This window comes from Dromiciops gliroides, chromosome 3, assembly GCF_019393635.1.
Source record: "Dromiciops gliroides isolate mDroGli1 chromosome 3, mDroGli1.pri, whole genome shotgun sequence".
In the NCBI taxonomy this organism is placed as follows: Eukaryota; Metazoa; Chordata; class Mammalia; order Microbiotheria; family Microbiotheriidae; genus Dromiciops; species Dromiciops gliroides.
This window is the reverse complement of record NC_057863.1, coordinates 535,644,598-535,668,783: the sequence shown is the minus strand read 5'-3', so window position 1 is coordinate 535,668,783 and position 24,186 is coordinate 535,644,598. Positions and strand designations below refer to the sequence as shown.

Genomic DNA, 24,186 nt, shown 5'->3' with positions numbered 1-24,186 from the left:
GTTGGATTTCACCACATAATGTGGAAGAGGGAATAACAAGAAAACAATGGAAAGATTGGAACCAGGTCATGTAGAGCTTTAAAACCTAAACAAAGATTGTGTTTTATCCCAGACACAACAGAAAGACCTCAAATTTGATTGAATGAGGAAGTCACATGGTCAGATCTGCATTTAAGGAAAATTGCTTTGGTAAGCAGCATGTTAAATGGACTGTAGTGGTAAGAAAAGAGTCAGGGAGATCAATTAGGGCCTGAATTAAGGTGGCAGATGCATGAGTAGTGAAAAGGGGTTGGATGTGAGAGACACTGTGAAGGTAGAAATAGCAAAATTTGGCAACTAATTAGATTTTGTGCGGTAAAGGAGTGAGGCAACCAGGATAATGCTGAGGTTACAGATATGGGAGATTGGAAGTATGGTGGTGGGGCTCAAAATGTAAGATAAATCCAATGGGTAAAGGTGGTATTTAGCTACCTTCAATGAATGAAGTCACAAAACTACATCTCATGGTAATAAAAGAATCTGCCAATATGATTCCTGAGCTGCTATCAATATTTTTCTTGAAAGTAAAAACTGAAAAGGCCCCAAAGAACTGATGATGGACAAATATCCTGGTTTTTGAAGGGGACAACCTTACTGAAATTAGGCCAATGCAATTGACTCCAATTCCTAGCAAAATTCTAAAAGCATGACTTGTGAACACGTAGAAAGGTTACCAGTAATAACAGAAAGCTAGCTAGCATAGTTTCTTGAAGAACAAATTATGCCATATTAACTCCATTTCCTTTTTTGACAGGGTTATTATTCTTTTAAATCATGGGAATATAGTAAGCATAAAATACAGATCTGAATTGCAAAAAGGCACATGACAACAATATGGAAAGAGTTAAGATGAATGGCAATACTAAAGTTGACTCAGAAGTGGCTTAACAACTAGACCCAAAGAATGGTAATTTTTAGATCTATGTCACTGTGGACATAGCTCTGCCATTAGCTCCTGACATTTAGATGAAGGTTGCATGGCTATAAAATTTTCAGATGACACAAAGGCAGGAAGGAACTAGGATACCCTCAAACCTCTTGACAGGGCAGAATGATAAATCAAATCTAATAAGATGAAATTTAATAGAGGAAAATGTAAAAGTACTACATTGAGTTAAAAATGAAAAAAAAAATCAGCAGTAGAATATGGGTGAGAGGTGGGGGGCAGGGCTAACCAGTAATTTATATATAAACGACCCAATGGTTTCAGTAGACTACAAGCTAGAAATATTAGTCAACAGTGTGTCATGAAAACCAAAAACATTGAATAGGAACTTAAATTCTATGAATGGAAGCTGAGTGCCCCTAATGAGAGAGATTGTGCTGTGTGCCCTAGCTAGAACCTCTCTGGAATACTATGTTCAGTTCTGAGGGCCAAATCTCATGAGACATTGACAAGAGGTAAGATGGCAGACTAGGGGCAGCCACTCGGCTGAACTCACCCAACATTCCCCTCCAAACAACATTTAAAAACTCCTAAAATCAAATTTTGAAGCAGCAGCAGAACCAATAAGAGAATAGGGTGAAGCATTTTTCTGGCCTAAGAAAACTGAAGAGATCAGCAAAAGTCAGTAAGACTAGGATGGGGGCCTGTCTAAAGCCTCTACATGCATTAGGAGCACCAGAGGGCCACAGAAGCAGAGGGGGCAGTTTTGGGAACTCTCGACCCAGAGATGGTAAAGGGATAGGACAACTCGTCTGAAAGATTACATAGGCCCCTTTGCTGGCACAGGGTATAGCTGGAGTTGATTATCAACTCTAATACCCATATGCAATTCTGGGTCACAGTTCCAGGGCTGGTGGTTGACTTGGTCACAGTTCCAAAGCAAAGGGGAATACTATTGCTTGTAGCTGCAAGGGACTAGGGATCCCACTTGGGTAAAGATCAGAGCACAGATCAGAACAGTAACCATACTTCTCCCAGGATCACAGCACCTTGGAAGCAACAAAAACTTGTAGACCCCAGAACCAGCTCTGAAAAGAACAACATGAAAAAGCCTGAAGCTTAGGACAGGGCCTCCCCATCCCTAAGTGAGCAGAGACTAACTTTAACATAAGTTCAAAGTCAAGAAATAGGCTTTAAAAAAAAAAGAGAAGATAAAAACAAAAGAATTTTAACATAAAAAGCTACTACAGTGGTAAGGAAAACCAAGACATGAACTTAGAAGTAGCCAACATTGTGAAAATAATTACAACCAAGGCCTCCAAAGAAAAAATGCTAACTAATTTCAAGCACAACAAGAATTCCAGTGAGTTTTTTTTAAGAGCTAAGAGTGAAGAGGAAAAACTGGAGAAAAGAAATTAGAGTGATATAAGGAAATTATGAAAAGAGCATTAGTAGCTTGATAAATGAGCCACAAAAAATACTAAAGAAAATAACACCTTAAAAACCGGAATTGGACAAATGGTAAAAGAAGCAAAAAAAGTCCACTAAAGAAAAGAACTCCTTAAAAAGCAAAATTGGCCAGATAGAAAAGAGGTACAAAATCTTGCAGAATAAATAATTTCTTAAAAATTATAATTGAGCGAGTGAAAGCTAATGACTTCATTAGATGTCAAGAACAATGAAACAAAGTCAAAAGAATGAAAGATAAAAGAAAATCTGACACAGATCACTGGAAATAACTGACCTGAAAAACATAAGGAGAGATAATTTAAGAATTATTGAACCACCTGAAATCCATGGTCAAAAAAAGAGCCTAGATATAATATTTAAAGAAATTATCAAGGAAAACTGACCTATCTTAGATTCAGAGGGTTAAAATAGAAACTGAAAAAGTTCACCAATAAGCACTTGAAAGAGATCCCAAAATGAAAACTCACAGGAATATTAAAGCTAAATTCCATAGCTCCCAGGTCAAAGATAAAATATTTCAAGCAACCAGAAAGAAACAATTCAAATATCATGGTGCTACAGTCAGAATTAAATAAAATCTACCAGCTTCCATGTTAAAAGAACAGAGGGCTTAAATATGATATTCTAGAAGGTAAAGGAGCTAATATTCCAACCAATAATCATATACCCAGCAAAAATGAGCACACATGGAGTTAAAATAAAGGGCTGGAGTAGAATCTAATATACTTCAGCTGAAGTAAAAAAGGCAGGGGTAGCAATAATGATTTCAGACAAAGGAAAAATAGACCTAATTAAAAGCAATAATCAGGGAAACTACATTATGCTAAAAGGTACCATAGACAATGAAGTAATATAAAAAAAATTTTTACAGCAAGTTTCTCTGATAAAGGCCTGATTTCTCAAATATATACTGAGTATAAAACTGACTCAGATTTATAAAAATAAAAGCCATTCCCCAGTTGATAAGTGGCCAAAGGATACAAACAGCAATTTTCAGAAGAAATAAAAGCTATCTATAGTAATATGAGAAAAATGTTCTTAGTCATTATTGATTAAAGAAATGCAAATTAAAACAACTCCAAGGTACCACCTCACACCTATCAGAAAAGACAAATGGTGAAAGGGATGAGGGGAAAATGGTACATTAATGAGCTGCTAGTGAAGTACTGAAGCAATCTATTCTGAAAAACCATTTGGAATTTTGTCCAAAAGGCTGTAAAACTCTGTATACCCTTTGACCCAGCAATACCCCTGCTAGGTCTGTATCCCAAAGACACCAAAGAAAAATGAAAAGGACCTAGATGTCAGCAAATATTTATAGCAGCTCTTTTTGCTTCCACAAAGAATTGGAAATCAAGGGGATGGTCATTAATTGGGGAATGGCTGAATAATGTGTGTCATATGATTGTGATGGAGAAATGACAAAAGGGGGTGCTTTCAAAAAAAACATGGCAAGATGCAAAGTTGAAGTAAGAGAACTGTGAGATCATTGTATACAATAACAGCAATGTTGTAATGATGATTAATTATAGCCAAAGACTTGGCTACTCTGATCAATACAGTGACCCGACAATTCCAAAGAACTCATGATGAAAAAATGCTATCCACTTCCACAGAGAGAACTGAGAAACTCTGAGTACAAACTGAAATATAATTTTCTCTTTCTTTATTTTTCTTGCTTTTAAAAAAATTGGCTATTATGGAAATATGTTTTGCATGATTTCACATGTATAATTGATATCATATTTCTTGCTTTCTCAGTGGGTGGGAAAGAGTGTGGGAGGGAGGGAGAGAATTTGGAACTCAAAATTTAAAATGAAAAGAATGTTAAAAAGAAGTAATAAAATTTTTAAAAGAAAGATATTGACAAGCTGGATCATGACCAGAATAGGGTGATCAAAATAGCAAAAGGACTCCAAGGCATGCTATATGAGGATGAGGTGAAGGAAATAAGAATGCTTAGCTTGCAGAAAAGAGAATTTAAAGTATTACATGATACCTGTAATTTACATGTTTGGGCTCTCCTACGGTCACAGAGGGTTAAGGATCAATGGATGGGAGTTGAGGTGCAACTTTAAATTCAATATAAGGCAAAATTTTAATTAAATCAACAAGTATTTGTTAAAAGTCTATTATGTATAAGGAAGGCATTATATTAGGCAGAGAGGAAAGAACAAATATGGGTGTGAAGCCGTCTTCTAGAGGAGACTAGGGAGGATGGGCTCAATGGTAAAAATAAAAAGGGTTGGTCTTAGCCAGGATGAGGATAACAGGATAACCTCTTCATAGACTGTAATGAAGGAGAGAAAGAAGGGTGCATAAGATAAGAGGGGGTTTTGAATATAGAGTTGTTGAAGAAGAAGAAGAAGAAGAAGAAGAAGAAGAAGAAGGAGAAGGAGAAGGAGAAGGAGAAGGAGAAGGAGAAGGAGAAGGAGAAGGAGAAGGAGAAGGAGAAGGAGAAGGAGAAGAAAAAGACTAATGTGAAAGTCTTTTATTTTCTCCATAAAAGATGAAGCAAGGTCTTCATGTTTACTAAAGGATGTGCACTATTCATCAACCTAGATCTTCAGCAATGAGAAAATCTCTTATATACACCCAAGTACAAAACAGTGAATAGACAATTTTATACAAAGGGGCTGTGTATGTACAACATCTGACAAGTAGATGGAAATAAATAAAGTCAGAAGAACTGGGGCAACCTTAACAATTAGACTGGAAGTTATTTGATTTCAGCTTCTTCTTGAACATATGCCAACTGACCAAATCAAACAAAATTTTCAACCAGAAAGGGTGATTTGTAGTCCATTAAGGCAAAAAATTCAATTCTATTTCTTTTAGGCCTTGCTCCTGATTATCCCAAGTGATTGGCACTCAGTTCCTTCTCATTAAACAAATACTCACTCAGCAAATTTTTTTTTTTTAGAGGACATCCTAATGCTTTGGTTTTATTTAGACTTGGTTTTAACCAATCAGTGGAACTCTTGATATTTCTTATCTCTTCCAGATTATGGCCTTGCAAGCTAGGTATTTGCATGTTATTTGGTTGTTTAGTTGTATCTAACTCTTTGTGACCCCATTTGGGGTTTTCTTGGCAGACAGAGATATGGGACTGGTTTGTTATTTCCTTCTGAATCAGCTCATTTTATAGATGAGGAAACTGAGGAAAACACGGTGAAGTGCCTTGCCCAGGGTCAAACAGCCAAGGAAGTGTCTTAGGTCATGTTTGAACTTAGGAAGATGAGTCTTCAGGATTCCAAGCCCAGTGCTCTATCCACTGTACCACTGTACATTTAAGAAAACAGATAAATACTATAAAATTAAGCAAAATAGGGAAGTAGACAGATCCTATCTCTAGCACAGCCAGTCTTCCCTTTATGCTGTCTCTTCTGCCATACCTAATTAGGGAAATTCTTTGCCCAAGAGTCCCATGACCAGGCTCCAGTCCTCTAAAATTCTTCAGAAAATGAAATGATAAAATCCCTTTAAAGGATCAGGGATTAAAAGCTTCCCCTATCATGGGCATTTACATTTTAAAGGAGTCAGATTGAAATAAACAAAAAAAGCAATAGTTAACATAAAGCAAAGAATTGGTAATTGTGGAATTCTAAAAATGTATGGGTAAATGTTTCATTCATTTAAATACATACACATCCATCACCTTCTAAGTGTAAGACACCTCTAAAATATGGACGACCTCCTCCTTGTAAAGGCACCCCTGTTCTGATATTTCAAAGGCAAAATCCCAGAAAACCTTAAGCAAATAAAAGGAAAGATGAAGGAGAAAGTAAAGAGGGGTGGGGAAGTGAGGGAGTGCCATAGTAGCCTGGGATAAATTAGGAGAGGGAAGGAAAGAAAAAAAAAATTCCAGGCTAATTTGCAAGGTCAGGTGAAGACTTAGGATCTGAACATGGAAATCTAAGGACGAATAATTCCATGGACGGACACATAAGAATAAGAATCCCAAAGTAGATCTGAAACAAGGATAGAAGTTCATGAAAGCAAAAGGGCAGGTGGGATATTAATGCAATTGTCAACATCCAGATAAATACAAGAGCCAGGGAATCTATCTAAATGGGAAAGGAGGTGATCAGCACAAGTCTAAGAAACAAAAGGTGTTGAAGAAGTTCAGAAAATTGCATCAGGCACATAGGAAATGCAGTGAGTGGGAGGAACTAGGGATGAGGCAGGATCCCTTTCACTGAGAAAATGGGGTACAGAGCAGAAACATAGGGGTGACCAAAGTCTGAGCAAAAACCAACCTGATGTCGAGTCGATAAGCTGCCTCTTTGCCCCCTAACTAGGCCCAGGTATATCTATGTCTAGAGTAGGGATGAACCTATAGGTGGTTTAAGTGGGTCCAAGTAGAAGAAATTGGGACTATAAAGGAGTAGAGTTGGTCATTGCAATGCCAATTGCAACTTCTATTTAAGAGAATAGGGAACCTAGGATGTTCCTAAGCCTCATAATCCTTATATTTAAAAATTCAGGCTTGCTAGTCAAGTTATAAACTGTCAGTTACATTTGCTAAGGTGTAAACTTTAGCAGGAGACATTCAGGTGGTTCTTTGGATAGAGTGCTGAGCCTGGAGTCAGGGAGACCTGAGTTCAAATCCAGCCAGTAGCTATGTGACCTTGGGTAATTAATTTAGTCTCTGTTTACCTTAATCCACTGGAGAGGGAAATGGCAAACTATTCCAGTATCCTTGCCAAGAAAACCCCATGGACAGTGTGATCCATGGAGGTCATGAAGAGTCAGACACAGATGAACAACTGAACAACAAATTTAACCTCAGTCCAACTAGGTGACCTAACTAACTCTTTAGCCATCCAACCAGCCTGACATTGTGGACAGTACCATCCATTCAACTTTTTATTTTCCATGAGCCAGTATAGTTATTGCCATACTTTATCTGGTATAATACCATGAATCTTCTATCGACCTAGTCTCTCATCTATATCTCCCATAAAAATTTTTAAAAAAAAAAGGTATTATTGAGTGGAGATTTAGTTTAAAAGGTGAATTTTTTTTTTTTTTGCAGGGCAATGAGGGTTAAGTGACTTTCCCAGGGTCACACAGCTAGTAAGTGTCAAGTGTCTGAGGCCAAATTTGAACTCAGGTACTCCTGAATCCAGGGCCAATGTTCTATCCACTGCGCCACCTAGCTGCCCCCAAAAAGGTGAATTTTAACATAGCCTTTTCTGCTGTAAAATTTTATTTACTGTTTTATTTACTGTTCTATTAATACATTTCCCTTCAAGTTGGCCTAGATAATAATTTCCAGGTCCCCTTCTTTCAGCTGTGAGATTCTGATTTCTGGGAGACACTAGATCATGTCACTTTTGTAAACATATTTTGGTATTTTATTTTGTTGTTGTTATTTTTAAAAGGGTCTGCCTCCTGTAAATCTGTAGCCTAAAAGGCCTGGCTCCCACACAAGTCAATGTGAGCTGTGGAAAGACTATTGCTGCTACAATGACTTGGAGTAAGAGTGTGTTCATCATACCAGGAAAAGGAGACATTTTTCATTCTAACAGCTACAGAACGTTTTATATCTGAATTTTAAACAGCCAGCGCATTTGTATAGATTAATAATAATTCACTTGATAAATAATAAGCAGACTTCTCCGTCCTTCCCACATTATTTCCTCCAAATGCCATTAGTAGTCATTCTGTGGAAACTCAGCATGGTACATATTTTTTCATAATTCACCTACAGTTCTCTAATTTTATTCATCTTATTCCAGAGTCATACATGACAGAATTTCTTCAAACACTGGCTAAGTTGACTGGCACATAATATAGCCCAGTTAAAAAAAGACAAAAAAAAAAGTTAAGGTCTTTTTTTTTTTTTTAAAAAAAAGACAAAGATTTTCCTTGAGTTGAATCGTTTTTCTCACTTCAAAGAGAACAGTCTATTTCTCTTTCATGCTGGCTCTATTTTAACAGACAAGATAAAATAAAATAAAGGTGTTTATTCATTCTGAATCTGTCATCAGGGAAAAGGGAGAAATAATTTATCCTTCTCATTTAAATTCATTTGAGATATATTTTTGAATCAAGAGATATAAATAATGCATGATGGCATTTTGGAATCTCAGATTAGGGCCTCACCATGCTCTATTACCTGATACTTTGTGCTCACAATGAGCATGATCCTAAGGTCAGCAGAGTGAATACAGCTTCCAGGAGGTTGTTGATACCTCACCCCAACAGCCCAGTGTATTTGGATGGCCCTTCTCATCTCTTGGTGCTTGGCCTCTTCTGGGGTTTGTTCCCTCTCCTATTGGCTAGTTTTGGGGAACTCTGGTTTGTTGACCACCATGATGGCCTGGATGAGTTTTTAAGAGTTCATTACTAATAGTCAGTCATTTGCCACTGAAAATGATAGCCTTTTCCAAACAGTGAAGGCCATCTGTGTCAGATCTGCCCCTTCCAAAGTTTACAAATGGCCCATTTTCCAATGTGACATCTCCATTTTAAGTAAAAGTTAGGTAAATCTTATCATGCAAAGAATTCTACCATTAGTTGTTTCAGGAATGTACTCCTCAGAACTCAGACTCTTTGCTTCAAAATTTCATTATCATACATTACTCCCCTTCCTCCTCCCCCCCCACATACTTTTTTTTTTTTTTTGCTGCCAAGACAGGCATGTATGTCTAGAAGTTCTGCTTAATTCTGTTTGATCCACCCATCACTACCACCCCCCAAAACGTTTTTGTAAAGACCAGCAGTATAGATGGACAGAAAGACAGATGTGGAGTATGAAGAAAAGATAAAAGTGAAGTATTGTTTTTAATAAAGGCATTGTAGTGGAGTGGGCAGAGAGCTAATCTATGCATCAAAAAGACATTTTTAAGTCCTACCCCTGACATATAATGGTGAGTCACAGCTTCCTGGGGTCTCAAGAAATTCTCCAAATCTCCAAGGTTTTTCATGTGAGCCAAATCTGAGCTCTAGAAGGCCCTACAAGCTAAGAATTTTTTAAAAATATATTTTAAAATAAAGTTTTAATATATTTTAAACATGTAAAAACCATTCTTAGGTCTAGGACCTTAAAAATAAAAGATGGGAAAAGAGGGAACATTTGGCCCTAGGAAGAATTTTCTGATCCCTTAGGTAAGAATATAAGTTGAAGGAACAGGTGCTGATTATACTAGCAAAGGGAATTTCTTCAGAGGGCTCCATATACCAATGACAAACTCAATAAAGAAAGATTTTTAAAGCTGATTTGAACCACCCTATTTTTTTCCAGACCATCACCCCTACACTGGCTTTTTTGGTGTTAGGGCTGCTAGGTAGCACAGTGGATAGAATCCTGGGCCTGGAGCCTGGAGGAGCTGAGTTCAAATCTAACCTCAGATACTTCTAGCTGTGTGACCCTGAGCAAGTCATCCTGTTTGCTTCAGTTTCCTCATCTGTAAAATAAGCTGAAGAAGGAAATGGCAAACCACTCCAGCATCTTTGTCAAGAAAACCCCAAATGGAGTCACAAAGAGTCAGACAGGACTGAACAATAACAAAAAACAACATTTTTTCCAGACCATCACCCCTGTACTGGCTACCCTTGCCCCTCCCCTATCTCTCCACTCTTTGCTGAATAATTACAACTATCTTCTACACTAGAATCCCTTACCCCCTTCTCCTATGCCTGAATGCATCTTGCAAAGTCCAACCTTGAATTACTCTCCTCCATTCATTCTAGGATCCTGCTGGGCTGAATTATTTTCTTTTTTCTTTTTTTTTTAAGAGTTGACACTCTACATTATTTCCTCCAAATGCCATTCTGTGGAAACGTAGCATGGATTATATTCATGGTACAATCTCCAGAATCTACATCTTTGTACTCGTGCTTCATTCCTGCCAACTCCTAGCTTCCTTGGCTCCCTTCAAGATGCGGCTACAATCCCACCTTTTGCACGAAGCTTTTCCAAGTTCCCTTTCCCTACCACCTTACTCCTTCTTTCTGAGATTATCTTCCATTTCCACAGCACATATCTTGTATATACATCATTATCTATGTTGTCTCCCCCATTAGAATGTAGGCTTCTTGAAGGTAGGGATTGTGTTTATTCCTTTCTTTGTATCCTTTGAATAGTACCTGTACATGAGAATCCATAAATGGATGTAAACTGACTGATTAATGGTGAACCAGTCTTTTTTGTATTTGGAGACTATGCTAGTAGGATTTAGCAGCTCAAAATTGGTTTTGATTGAAGGCAGAGATAGCAGGGGTTGGGTCAAAGAGGGCTGAAAGAGGTAAGGCAAGATCTGTTCATCCTGCTTGGACTTCTGCTCCATAAAAGCTATCAGAAATGACAGAGTTAGAATAGCTCTTCTATGACTCTGTTTTCTTTATTTAAACATCAGAAACATCAGAAAGCACAATTTATTCCAGCACTAAACATTAGCAATGAAAATCTAGAACTTAAAATCTCTATACTGAAACTGTCAATGAATTTATATATATAACATGTACAATGTATGTGTGCATATATAGAGATACATATATTTGAAAGAATTAGCCCAAGATTTATCTTTTAAATTTAAATTTACCATCTAACTTAAAAAAAATAAAACTTTAAGGGTTCCAAAATTGAAAACCGGGGTTATATAAGCACTAATATATCTTGATTTCAAGGGGCACTATCTCAAGGAATAGCATCCTAAACCTTCATTCTGCTTTCAATACTGTTCATTTTTCCACTGAGGTAATATGCAATTTTACAACATATTTATATAAAATATTCATAAAATATCCTCCTGATAGGCTTGCCCATTGCATAAATGAATTATCATTCTATCTTACAAAAATTAAAAAGTTACATATTTAAAGAATTCATACTTCTCACTTCACCTAGTATATTAATACAAGCTCTGAAACCCCAGAGCAAAGACTATGTCTTACTAACACTTTTGCTAGGAGACCAGGGAAGCAGATTCTTTCCTAGCTACAAACCCTCAGAAGTATTCCCTCATGGGTTAATGGCAACCAAACCTTCTTAACAGAAGTCAGAATTTTCCATTCAAGTCAATTCAACAAACATTCATTATTCTTAATAAAAGTAACTCACATTTTTACGCCACGCTGTAAGGCTGCCTCTGTGAGGCAAAACATAGGAGTATTATTATCCTCCTCTAACAGATGGCTGTGAACTGAGTCTCAGAAAGCTTAGCTTGCTCAAGGTCAGCAAGAAGCAGGTCTCAAATCTCCTAACTCCCACCCCAGCCCTCTCCTGCTTTAGGCCTACTGTGTACAGGGAAGGCACTGTGCTAAGCTGAGAATACAATAAAAAGAAACAATTATTGACCATGAGGAACTTATAATAACTAATACAAATTAGAGCATCATCAGCACATGGCAAAGGTTCAAATTGTTATAACAGATTCAGGACGGAAGAAATCTTCACAAACAGGATATCAGGAATATTTTCGTCTATAAGACTAAATAATTCTGCATTAACTCATTTTATTAATTATGTAGTAATTGTAAAAAAAAAGGCCATAAATATTTTAAGACAAAACACATTTACTCAACTATTGACTTGGTCATACCCCCTGAATGTTCTGTATCTGTTTATTGATATTGACAATGAGATGAATCATTTTAAATATATTTCTGGATTTTTTTCTCACATATCCTCTTTTTGAAAAAAAATGTAAAATGAAAATGAGTCTTTGTAATATGCCACACAAATTTTGTGAATTCAATTAGACCTAACAGAAAGTTCACAATGGAATAAAAGATTCTTACCTTTAATTGTACACAATCATGAATACCATGTAAATGCCACAGCCAAAATCACCCAGAAATGCATTGTTCCAAGGAGAGATGATGATCAATGGGAAGAGAAAAAAGACAAGAAAAAACTGAGATCAGTCTTGGGCTCATCACAGTGCTTTCATTTTCAAAAAGGGAGGGGAGGGGAGACAATCAACAAAAATAATACCACCATTATTATTTTAAGAAAGGAGAAACAAACTATAATGATGTTAATATTTGTTTTCCTGAATTTTCATAGTTGACAAATAAGAATGGTACCATAGAACATATAAATAAAAGTGCCAAACAAGGATTGATTTCCTATTTATAAGAAGGAACAAATTATATTTTCACTGATTAATAAAACACGACAGCTTCTTTTCCTTTGTCCTCCCCCACACAGGCAACCTCAAAATCAATCCGAGTAAAAAATGCTTTGTAAAAATGGAACCTTATATAGTGAGTGATCCTTCAGTGATGAAGAGCTAAAATCCTTCTCTGTCTAAAGTCATAAGTATATGACAAAAAGTAATGCAGAGAAAAATAGTTGATCTTGTATTTTTTGGCTGTTTTAATAACTGAAATGGGTTACCTGTTTGACCAGCCTGTTCCTTAAGATGATCCATAAGATATGGAGGTAACTTGACCCCAGTGGGCCTCAGTTTTCTCATCTGTGAAATGAAAATGTTGGGCTAGATATCTGTAAGGTCCCTTACAGCTCTAAGATCAAATGAGTCCCTGAATTTCTGATGTTAGTTGCCAGGGTCAGTCATGCTGTCTATGGGTGATAAACTTTGATGAGCACCAATTACATCCTTCCATCTTCCCTCATTAGATGTCTGAATGTAATGCAGGCTCTCACCTGCAGTGAGCATGCTACCGCATATAAATAAGTAAAGGAAGGAAAAAGCAGAAATAACTCACAGCCAAAAATAAAGCCCATTTTAGTTTAAACTTGCCTAATGCAGAAATAAATCAGATATGCCACAGTCCCTAGTGGATACTCACTTACGTTCATTATTAATGCAAAATCACACATTCTGCTCAATATTTACCTCACTTGTGATCAAACTCCAGACCCATGATTCACAAATAAAGAGTGAAAATACAACAGCGGCACCATTGGTTAGTCATATTATGTGCATGTAAAACTGTGCATCATAATTAGAACTAATTAGTCAAAAATTACAGAAATTATGAGAGTTTTTCTGATTTCTAAGACTATTTTAACAACTATTTTTGGCATGTCAAAAATAATAGGTTTTCCCTTCATTTATACATATTTCTCCTAAGGAATTAAAAAAAAGACTCTGGCATAATAACTGAATGTAAAGGATAAAGACCATTAGGAAGTAATCTTTGTGAAAGCAATCTTATAATTCAAATGCTTTTCATCCTCGCAGTATTTCTATGATGGGCAACAAGGTGGTACAGTGGATAGAACTCCAGACGTGGTGTCAGCAAGATCTGAGTTCAAATCTTACCTCATATCCTTACAATCTGTTTGGTTCTGAGCAAGTCACTTAACTGTTGACTGCCTCAGTCTCCTCAAATGTAAAATGGGAACAAAAACAGCACCTGCCTTGCCGGGTTGTGAGGATGAAGCAATATTTGTAAAAAGAAGATTATCTAGCACATGTTAGGCCCTATATAAATGCCCATTCCTTCCCCTTCCCTTCCTTTAATGTGGCATGAGAAATGAAGGAATGTAATGAAGGTTACAATCTAGATAATTCAAGGTCTTGACCAAATTTTGGTGGAGGTCAAAATAGATTCTAGGACTCCTGCTGCTCCTTCCCAATCCTGCCTTTTTGTAATTATGCTCATTCATTTGAAATGTACTGAGCATCTACAATGTGTAAGATGGGATACAAAGACAAAGTATCTACCTTCAAACAAACCTGCATTTTAATAAAAGAGACAAGACAGGAGGCTGGGGAGAGGTAGGCTTGGGAACTGAACAAATCTAGAACAGTCATTAAAGGGATGATTTGACAGACTGCCAACAAAAGATGAATAAAGAAATTAGACTATTGTACTTTATAGCCTTCATCTAATACAACCTCCTCACATTACAAATGAGAAATGTAGGGTCCACAGACAGTGTGACTCATCCATCACCCCGATGTAATCACAGAGTCAGGACCAGAATCTGGGTCTCCTGATGTCTTCTTACCTACTGCTCTTTCCAGAACAACACAGCTACCTGGAAGACTAACCATTTTGGTTCAGTTTGGCTTAGAAAGCATGAGTTTGTAATGAACCTCCATGCTCTTCAGCAAGACTTGGAAGCATAAAAATGAAAGCAGAGTGAAAGGACACAAAAAGGCTAAGCACTTTTAAAAAAAAAAGGAAATTTGAAAGGGAGTCTTTCCCACTCTGGCCTCAGCCTCTTGGAGCATGGCAAATATCAGTGCTTCCAATGTTTCCTCCAAGGTCAATCAATCAATCCATAGATATTTATTAAGTGCTTATACTGTGTCAGGCTCTACACTAAGCACTGGAGGAACAAATTCAAAAAGGAAAGATAATGGTCCACAAACTTACAATCTAATGAGGGAATTTCCTTTAACAACATTCAGTTCAGAGGCAGAGGAGTAGACAATTGTGCTTATGCAGCCAGTACAGAGGAGGGGAACACTATACAAAAGGCAGGAGGATACACAAAAGGAAGCTGAAAAAGGGTGGGGGAAGGGAAAGACACCCTTCCTGGGGAGGCAGGGGGTGGGGATGATCGAGAGGTCCTAAAGAGTATAGCTGGGTGGGAAATAAAGAGGCAGCTGCCTTGGACATCCTGTGAGGTGCTCTCAGATCCATCCTCCAATCAGAGGGGGCCTCAGGGGCTCAGAGTATTGATGAGGTGTGTGTGTGTCTGATGCAATCTTGCAGGATGAAGATTTTCCTGGGCAGGGCATGATGGACAAGTCCAAAGGAGTATAGCAGTGAGGTGGGAGATGAAAGGGCACTAATGACCTGCAAATCACCAAAGGAAAATAACCTTTTCAACTACACTGGGCTGAAATTCAGGGATGTCTTCTTTCAGTTGTCAGTTCCAAGTGTGAAAGCTTCTTGTTCCCTAATCTGCACTGGGTGCTTATAATCCTGCTGCTGTGCCTCCCTAGAACCAAAGAACTGAATATTGTCAAAGGAGATTATATAATCTTTCTTTTTCCCTCTACCAACTCTTCATCCTCTACTGCCAGTGTTACCTCGAAAATCTCTTCTTTGCTTTCTTTTTTCCCCACATTATCTCCTTTGGCAACATCATTTATGGCTTCAACCACCCTCCCTAACTGATGACTTCTTGATCCTGATCTCCAGTCCTGACTTCTCTTTTAAGTGGAAACCCTTATCTCTAGCTGACTATAAAATATCTTTTCCAGGATGTCTCATTAGCCACTCAAACTCAATGCATTCAAAACTGTTTATTTTTCCTCCTTAATCTTCTCTCCATTCTGACATTATTGTATTAGACAGACACAGGGTAAGTGGCACAGTGGATAGAGTGCTGGGCCTGGAGTCAGGAAAACTCATCTTCCTGAGTTCAAATACAGCCTCAGACCCTCATTAGCTGTGTGGCCCTGGGCAAGTCACTTTGACCTGTTTGCCTCAGTTTCCTCCTCTGTAAAATGAGCTAGAAAAGGAAATAGCAAACCATTCTACTATCTCTTCCATGAAAATCCCAAATGGGGTCATAAAGAGTTAGACACAAGTGAAACAACCTAACAACAAGAAGACTACTTCAGGAAATTCATTATTCTCACTAATTTTACTGTATCAACTTTAGATAAGATACAGTACCTATCCTTATAGATCTTACATTTACAGTATAGCCTATATCAAGCACAGTCCGGGAATTCATGATGTCTGTTTGTAACATAACAAATTCACCTCATCTCCCATTTTTCAAAACTGTGGAGTTATCTTTGACTCATAGATCATGGCAGGGTCTTGATTGTCAAAACTTTTGTATTTTTTTCCCTAAACACTAGAGAATTACAGAATTATAGTTGGATGTGATTTCAGAGGTCAGCTAGCCCAACCAACACTGAAGAGAAATAGATCTCTTCTATTACATTGTCAATTCTATCTCAAGACTACAAGTAATGAAAAGCCCACTATCTCCTGACAGTCCATTCCACATTTTTCTTTGTCAAGCCAAATTCTATCTTTCTGAAACCTCCATCCACTGTTTGTATTTCTGCCCTATGGGGCAACCCAGGATCAGCCTAACCCGCTTCACCCTGCCCACTTCACATGAAAGTCCATTAAATATATGAAGAACTCTATCATGCCTCCCCCTGAGTTTTCTCCATTTCCTTCAATTAGTCCTTGTATGGTATGATTCCCAGTTTTCAGTCTCCTCCCTTTGGATGTGTTCCAGTTTGTCAATGGCCTTGCTAACAAATGAAGCTCAGGACTGAATACAGTATTCCAGATGGATTCAGACCAAAGTAAAATACAGTGAGCTGTCACCTCCCACAATGCTGCTCCAAATGCAGACTGAGATAGAGTTAAATTTTTGGCCTGCCATACCACATTGTTGACTAGTATCAAGCTTCCAGAAAACTGCATCCCTGGGATTTTTTTTCCACATGAATTCTGAAATAGTCTGGTTTTGTTTGGATTTGAGTTTTTTAACTGAATGTTGAGGAGGAAAAGGTTATTTTAGATGGGGTACAAAGCTTTGGACAGACAACGAATGAGAGTTAGGGGTACTGGGTAGTCCGGGCATGAGTGGGGAGGCTTTGGATGTAGGAGAAACAAGATAGTAAGCAGAAGAGAAATCCAGAGGGTGACAGGGGGATAAGAATAAAGTGACCTTGTTGTTATTTCTATTAAGGCCTGGAGAAATAGTTAAAAGGCAGTAAGGTTGGGGCAGCTAGGTGGCGCAGTGGATAGAGCACTGGCCCTGGAGTCAGAAGTACCTGAGTTCAAATCCAGCCTCAGACATTTAACACTTACTAGCTGTGTGACCCTGGGCAAGTCACTTAACCCCAATTACCTCACTAAAAAAAAAAAAAGCAGTAAGTTAAGTTTAGGAGGCAACATACCTCAATTTCTCCCAAATCAGCCAGATCTCCTCAGTCTACTCTAACCCAATAAAATGCCTCCACTTTAATTCACTTTCTCCCTAAGAATTTCCCACCTCCTCCTTGCATGGGAAGAAGGAAGGAAAGAGAAATCATGGGGACAAAGAAAAGACCCTCCAACATTCCTTCATCCTCTTTTATTAATGGCAGCTAGGTGACACAGTGAATAATAGGCTGGATTTAGAGTCAAGAAAACATGAGTTCAAATGCTGACTTGAATGTTTAACTAGCTGTGTCACCCTGAGCAAATCACTTCACCTCTCAGCCTCAATTTTCCTCATCTGTATAATAAAGATAGGACCATCTAATTGGATAGAGTGCCAGCCTGGAGTCATGAAGACTCATCTTCCTGAGTTCAAATCTGGCTTCAGACACTTGTTAGTTGGGTGAACCTGGGCAAGTCATCGAACCCTGTTTGTCTCAATTTCCTTATCTATAAAATGAGCTGGAGAAGGAAATGGCAAACCATTCTAGTATCTTTGCCAAAGAAATCTAAAAAGGGATTACTATTAGTAGGACACAAATTAAAACAACTCAACAGCACCAAATAATAGAGATTAAAATAACATCTACATCATGGCACTGTTGTAAGGACTAAATGAAATAATGAAGGTAAAATGCTTTTAAAACACCTTCAGGTACTAAATTAATGCTATTATTGTTTTTACTGTACTATCTTCATGGGATTTCCCTAAAACCAATCTTTAGAGTTTGTTGCTAAAGATGAGTTGAGAGGAATTTTATATACTTGAAGGTAAATTAAGATGCTTTCTATATACACAGCTCTCATTAACTAGTTATGAAAGTCTAATCATTTCTACTTCTCTTTTCTCACACTCAACCCTTCCTCCATCCCCAGGGCCACTACCCTAATAGAGACTCTTATTACTGACCACTATTGTTGTTCTCACCTCCATTCTCTTTTCCCTCCAACCTATCCTTCCTTTTGCTGCCAAAATAATGGTATCTTTGAAGTACAGATCTGGTCTTGTCACTCCACTAAAAAAAATATCTAGTGGCTCCCTATTGCCTACCAAACAGGATTATTGTTGTTGTTGATGGTGGTGGTGGTTGTAATCATAACAAATATGTATGTTATCAAAATTCAAACTTCTTTCCCTAACATTCAAGGCCCTCCACAAGATATATTTGGTGAAACCCTATCTATCCTTAAGGTTATATATGATGTCTCAAAATCCTTAGGGTAGTTGTAACCATTAATGGCTTTGAGAACACCCTGTATACTGATGTGATTTTATTCTCTTCTGGGAGCTTTGTGATAACTAACTAACTTACCTACTCAGTGACCACCAAATAAACCCTAGAAAATTCATGTCTGTATCTTTATTCTCATTGTTCCCCTTGTCCAGAGTAGCATCCTTCCTCCTCTTTGCTTTTCACTTGCTCTCTCTCCTTCAATGATCAACTCAAATGCCACTTCCTCTAAATGCCTTTTTGCTGATCAATGCTGTTAACAACCTTCTCCCTGGCACCCCACATAGTACCTTTACCATTCTCTAATACAATCATCTCCTTACATTTTTATTATAAATATCATGTTTATATGAAACACATCACATGAAATTCATTTTATTATAAATATTGTATTATTTCTTATTTTATAAAATATTTAGTTTTATTATATTATGATTATTATCACAATCCCTCAAGGGTAGGTGAAATGGAGGGAGGGGCATAAATCTATTTAGTCTCAAGGACAAAACACTGAGAGAAAAAAAATTTCTTAGGATCACGACCTTAGCACCTAAGCTAACAGAACCTAGTCTATAATTATTACATACTAATAGTAGTTTTATAGTATTACATGATACTATTTCATTATATTTATTATAATAACTATTTTGTTATATTTATTCCTTGAAGACTTCAAAATTTTCTCTCTCAATCCACCCCTCCCACACTCATTAAGAAGACAAGAAATACCAAAACCCCTCTAATGCAATTATCATGTATTATTATATGTTATAATTACTTATGTTTGTTTTGTTTTCCCTCTCCCTCACTAAACTGAATGAAGCCAAGGACCATGAATTAGCTAAACTTGGTATCTCCCCCAGCACCCTTATTTAATTAGCCACTTTCATTTTACATACTGAGGGCTTAAAAGTGACTTGGCATTAATCTTTTATTAGTTTGCTGTGATATTTGAAGACCTTTGTTTGGTTTTAATTTTTATTGATCTTCTGTTTTGGTAACACCTTCATTTCCAAAAATATTCCTTTTCTCTTTCCTTCCTAAAGAGGAAACTCTTATAACAAGGAATAAAAAAGAGTTGAGAGAAAGGAGTTTGGCAAAATTAATCAACATAGCAATTGAATGTAACAATATATTTCCATGTTCCACACACATAGACCTGCAATGAAAGAATAAAAGGTCGATTTTCTCTTCTCCTTTTTACTCAAAGCTTAAACAGAGAGACAAAGACAGAGGCACAGAGAGGAAGAGAGACAGACGGACAGATAGATGTGTGTGCATGCGCGCGCGTGCACACACACAGAAAGACAGAGACAGAGAGACTTTTGAGTTTATTGCTGTGTTCTGGATGAGTTTGCTACAAGGTTGACTGCCTAACAGATACAGCATTACATCCTCCTGAAAAAAAAATGTTAGAGGTTTTCAATTGTTAATATTTGTCAGCAAGATCCTCAGGTCATAGACCCCACATGATTTTACTAGTTTAATGGAAAATTCTTCCATGGGTTCTCTATAACTAAGATAAAAAGAAAGGTCTTTTCAGCCTTGAATGCCTTATCCAAAATGGCATCACAATAAGCTAAAAGTCATGGAATCGGGGTTTGGCTAATCATGCTGATGCTTTCCAATAATGCATCCCTTATTTAATATTTATAAACCACAATCTATTTACAAAACCCTAAAGCTGCTGACAACTAAGAAGAGAGAATATTACAACAATACTTCATCTTTATCTATTGTCCTATACTACATCATTGAGCTGTTAACAAATTCTAACAGTCACTAAGTCTCCCATATTCTAGGCCTATAGCCAGCTTGGATTATAGAAAAAAAGCAACAATCACAACAGCCTCTATAGCAATTCCCATATATAAACAAATGACCTTACTGCTGGAAGAGTTGTCTAAGTGTTCAGTTCCTAGAATGCAATTAAAAAAAAAAAAGAACTTCCTTTCTCAATAAAGGAAAGAGCTTTGGTAAAGACCACAGCTCCCTTCAACTCATCCATTAGTACCTTTTTTTCCCTTGAACAGACGCCTAGGCTACAAATAAGGCCTTTGGGGTTTTCATTTCAATTGATTTTCCAAATTCACAATCCCTCAAGGGTAAGTGAAAGGGGAGAAAAATCCATTCAGTCTCAAGGACAAACCATTGACTAAGAAAAGTTTCTTATGATCATTACCTTAGCACCTAAGCTAACGCTATTTAAATGGACAAACATCAAGAGATATTGGCCATGGTAATGTTTTACATAATAGAATATATAAGCCATATCTGATTGCTCACTGACTCAGGGAGGAGAGAAGGGAGGGAGGGAAGGAAGGAGGGATAAAAATTGGAACTCAAAACTATAAACAAAAATGTTTATGTTTTTTCTAAAGAGATATTGGTTTTGACGAGGGCCAGTTTGGGATGAATAAACTGTAATTATGAATTCGGGGGGTGGGGGGTGTATTTTCCTCTCTTGCCAACAACAAAGAACTAAAAATGGCTCATCAGTCATATAAATTAAATTAATATGACCCGCAAGCCTATAGCCTCAAAGAAATTGAGCCAAAATCTAAAAGGAATCTGACTATAGGCAAGAAGGAATCTTGACAAACACTGAAACTATAATCCATGGCAATGTTATGCCTCCAGGTTACATGTCTGATGTCAAATGCATTATCTCTAAATCATGAGGGTAGAAAGGAGTTATGAAAATGTTTCTACATACTGGATTTTGTTAAGCTCCCTGAAAGGTAGGTTTATAATCAAACAATCAATAAGGATTTGTTAAGTATCTATTACATGCCAATGAACTATGCTAACTTGTATAAACTAGTTTAGTCTATGTTCATGTTAGTCATGTCCTACTCTTTGCAACACCTTTTTTTGGGTTTTCTTGGTAAAAATATTGGAGTGTTCTGCCATTTTCCTTCTATAGCTCATTTTACAGATGAGGAAACAGGTAAACCAGGTCAAGTGACTTGTCCAGGGTCACAGAGCTAATAAGTATCTGAGGCCAGATTTGAACTCAGGAAGATGAATCTTCCTCATTCTAGGCCCAGTACTCTGTCCCAGCACTGTGACACCCATTTGTGCACCCATTTCAGTCTATAAATAACCTCTAAAAGGATGAAAAGCAACAACTAAGCACAATGGACAGAGTTCTGGACTTCTCTTGTTGTATTTCCAATGCTTAGCAGAGTGCCTGGCACATAGTAGGCACTTCATAAATACTGACTGATTGACTTATTGTCAAAAAGACCTGAGTTCAAACTCTGCCTCATATACGTCCTAGTTGTATGACCCCAGACAAGTCACTTAACCTTCATCCACCCTCGATTTCATCATCTATAAAATAATAATAGCACTAAGGTTGTTGCAAAGATAAAATGAGATAATATTCATGAAGCACTCTGTGAAACTTAAAGCTGTATATAAATGCTAGCTATTTCTGGTTAGTCTACATCCCATATTAGTAGCTTACAGTAAAGAAATGCTTATTTACTCAGTATAGAAAAGTGAAGATGAAATGCTTATTCTTCTAGAATGATGAAACCCAAAATTTAGAAGCCTGCAGTATCTAGGATGTTATTTATCTTTTAAGGAACTCTAGAAATACAAATCCATTACCCTACTTTTATTAGAAAGTGGAAAGGAGAGGGAGCATCTTGTGGAGGAAAGGAGAAAACTGTTTATCACTGAAAACAGGAGTCGACAAAATGTATCTAGGAGACTGGTTTATTTAAACAGTAGAAAATGTGGTTTATAGGTCACCTGAGCATACTAAGCAGTTCAGTCTACTGTGAATACCCATTGAAGGTCCAATACCCAATATGGGCTTCACTCTCTCAGAGGTGCCTTTGGGGACACATTCTTTCCCGATACATACGTAAGAATCGCTAAAATGGCTCTTAATGATAGTTCCTGCAGGAAGAACAGATCAATAGCTATGTAGCTTGTTTGTCTGCTGCTGCTGCATACAGGAATATGGCTGTGGACCATGGTACAGGCGGAGAAAGGAGGGATGCTCTCCACAGTGCAGAAAGAAACACTGTGGAAGAAGTAATAAAACTGAATGAAGCAAACTCTTCGTGGTTGTCAACATTTTTGCCTAGATGCTGCTCTATGCACATATGCTCTGACTTTACCTCATCCTTTGGACCTAGAACCAGATTTAAGCTCAAGCCTTCACCAGACGCTGCTAGATACCTGCTGTTAAAATCTACTGCCATGGTTCTCAAATAAGTCTCTTCCTCTTGATACCTGGTCTCTGGTTGATGGGATACCTGGTAACAGACCTCTTTACCTTTGGTTCAAAGGTTTCACTTGTTTGTATTCCTATGGGCCAACCTGTGTTGTTTATGCAGAGAGAAGGAGAACGATGTATTTCTTATAGAAGGGACAATCACCACTTCAGTACCAAAGGGATGACTTTTGAGAGGAAAAGAAAGAAAGCCCTAAGAAAGCATTTCCCAAACTCATCTAGTCACAGGACATCTTGGGGTTTGAAGTATATTGACGTAACTTATAACTGTTCATCTTGAGATAAGGCACAACTTTGGAGAAAAGGAGAGTAGGAGAAACCAAGAAGAAGAAATTCCTTCTATATTCATGCCCCAAAACGGTTGCCCACCACAAGTATTTTTATCTGTGTATCAGTCAGTAACTCCCATACTGTGTAGGACCTAATGTTAATGATCTAGCCTCCTAGAATTGGGGTGGGGAGGAATGTCAACACTAACATTATGTGCCAAAATTGACAAGCAAATCCAGAAATAGAAGCTGCCATTTATCAATGAATGGTTCTAGTTCACAACTTTTAAAGGATCTTTGCCTCCAACCTGGTTACCTGGACACAGTCTTGGTACTTGCCCTATCTTTACTCAGAGAATATCAAGCAGAGATATACATGGAATGAGATATACATGTAGGAAGTTTCTGTGCCTCAACTTGGAAAGCTGACTAAACCATAAACTGGGGAAGAAGATTGGAAAGAACCTCAAATGGAAGGAGTGGGGCTCATGTTTCTTAATAAACATATGGTACCCAGGGTTTTCTACCACCATGGTATATATAACCAACACACAGATCAGTACCCTGATGGCCCTAGCTATGGAAGAGTCTGATATCAGGGGAAAATGACTTTAGAGAAATGAGAAGAGTCAAAGCCCCCAAGCTACCCTGCTTTCAAGAAACAAAAAGCCCAAACATCAAAGAAATATCTTAGAGGTAATGTAGAACCAGCACTGACAATTTCTCACCAACTCCTATTTCACACACCATGATGCACCAGGGTACCAATGACCACAATTTGGGAAGCATGAAAGGGTCTCTGCATCCTGCTGACCCTCCCTTTAAAATCTCCAAAAAGGTATACTTGAGGAAGCAACAAAAGATAGCTACTTGCCTGATTTTATCTAAGAAAGTCTGCTAATGGACCTCAATCTCCACATGGAATGGATTTCACTTGATTTCGGTTCATCTGACAATTACCAATACTGGTCCTAATTGGTGAGGCTATAAGCAGTACGCGTCTGGATTTTAAGGAGACTACTAAACTCAAATTCTCATATCCAATCACTGCACACATCTAAATTATTGTGGGTGCCAGTCCTAGCAATTATCTCAAAAGTCAACGTAAAAGCAGTGCAATCAAATGTGTTATTATGCTTGTGCTTAATTATAGGAGTTAAGAGCCTGACTGTGGAAAGTTATATAGGAACAGGGCATATAGGT

General features: G+C 37.6%; 1 protein-coding gene across 22 annotated transcripts in view; it reads right to left on the bottom strand.

Moving 5' to 3' along the window:
- Window positions 1-24,186, bottom strand: part of NCAM1 (neural cell adhesion molecule 1) — a 451,266-nt gene that overhangs the window by 346,657 nt on the left and 80,423 nt on the right. The gene's annotated exons all lie outside the window — the stretch shown is intronic.